General features: G+C 39.9%; 1 long non-coding RNA gene across 1 annotated transcript; it reads right to left on the bottom strand.

Annotated features, from left to right (window-relative positions):
• Window positions 1-148: 148 nt before the first annotated feature.
• LOC123176759 (uncharacterized) lies at window positions 149-1,193 on the bottom strand. The gene is made up of 3 exons (XR_006488648.1): window positions 946-1,193; window positions 684-816; window positions 149-563 (listed from the first exon to the last, which is right to left on the bottom strand). It is a non-coding gene; the product is annotated as an uncharacterized lncRNA (long non-coding RNA).
• Between the last annotated feature and the right edge of the window lie 447 nt (window positions 1,194-1,640).

Raw genomic sequence — 1,640 nt, 5'->3', positions numbered from 1 at the left:
GAAAGGGGGGGGGGGCAGCTAGGAGGGAGGTCGAGGAGGGACGGTCGCGTGCTGTCATGGGCGTGGGTGGGGAAGCTAGGTTTTTAGTCGCTGCCAGCTCACTCGCTTGCTCGCTGCACTATTCATAGCCTACGTGGATGGCTTGGTTCTGCCTAGCACCCCTTTTAAATTATTACAAAGACGACATTGCCTAGCATGATTCAGAATCCAAACAAAATAATTTTGAAATTCACCATCAAATGTAAAATTTCTTATGGTTACCAAAATGAAAACATCATATAATGCATCTTCTGTAAAGCAAAGAAACCACACATATATCTTTTTCCTTGAAACTGAATGATCCTTAGCACCAGCCCAAAACAACATTCTACTATCAAAATCCACAAATTAGTAAAAGAAACATTTGCATCACATTTTTACTACCTGTACAAACATGCCTTGCCAAAGTTGAAACATAAGTAAAGCAAAAGTATTTTTCTCAGACTCACACACACACCTTTTAACTGCGGACAAGAAGGGTGATGCCTCAAAAAACTTCCAAAGATCCTAAAACCTCCAATTTTCTGGACAAAATAAAGAAACAGTAACTGATTAAAATCCTATTCAAAAATTCCTAGCTAATCATCAGATCATGAATAAGATTGTAACATCCTGGGTGCCAATAATCACCAAGGAAAAATCACCTGAACTGACCATACATAGTCTGTGAAGCAAGAGTGAGCACGTGATTGCTGGAGCTACTTGGCAGCGGTGGTGGCTGCTGCTCCTGTACCACACTGACAGCTCGAACATCCAGGCATAGCCGAGGGAGAGCCACTGCTTTAGCACGAGCACACGTTAATTAAAAGGATAAACTCAAATCCCTAACAAGAACTTTCTTTTAGAACAAACTCAAGAGGGGACTGAATTGGAACAAACTGAAAGTGGCTGGAAGAGGTAAATCACCTTGGACCGGTGCTTAGATCGCCAGAATTAGAATTAGAACACTTCATTGATTTGTAAGGGGAGTCGTGATGCTTTTGCTTTGGTACCAGTTGCTTCTTTCCAACATCAGACTCCTGTTTATTAGTTAGTGATCGACACATTACAGGTTGTATGTTCCTTCCTAAGTTGAGAATTTCATACCTCTTCCCTGCAATAACACAACAGATCAATATTCAGGTGAAGCTATTACTTACAGTTTCACAATTTGATTTTTTTTTCCTATTTATGTTATCCAATGTTGCATTTGGAGAAGTTAAAAGTCAAGATGATATCTAGAATGGTGCAGACCTGATAGTAAGCTAATAGTTCAATCTCAAAATTTCAAGCAAAGTAAAATCACTTAAACTGAATGTGGATTGTTCAGATAGTCCATATCAGCATCACTGCTTTCATTCATCAAGAAAAGCTAGTACAGAGCCATTATGCCTCCATGAAGTTTGCACCTGGCATCCTGGTAGCATCCAAGACTGGAAGTGACACCGACGTTGACCGAGAAGCATTCAAGATTATAAAAGGAGTTGGGATATACATTTTTATTGAAGTTCTTGGCTGCTGAGATGTGTATCTTTCAGGTGGGTACCACTCAATCCATATGTCCATCCTTACAATACTACAGCAGAAAGACAAAATTTAAAACTATATCTCATTGGCTACTC

The sequence above is a fragment of the Triticum aestivum genome, unplaced genomic scaffold (genome assembly GCF_018294505.1).
Source record: "Triticum aestivum cultivar Chinese Spring unplaced genomic scaffold, IWGSC CS RefSeq v2.1 scaffold320371, whole genome shotgun sequence".
NCBI lineage: Eukaryota > Viridiplantae > Streptophyta > Magnoliopsida > Poales > Poaceae > Triticum > Triticum aestivum.
Note: the sequence above shows the minus strand (reverse complement) of the source record. Positions and strands in the feature narration are given on the sequence as shown.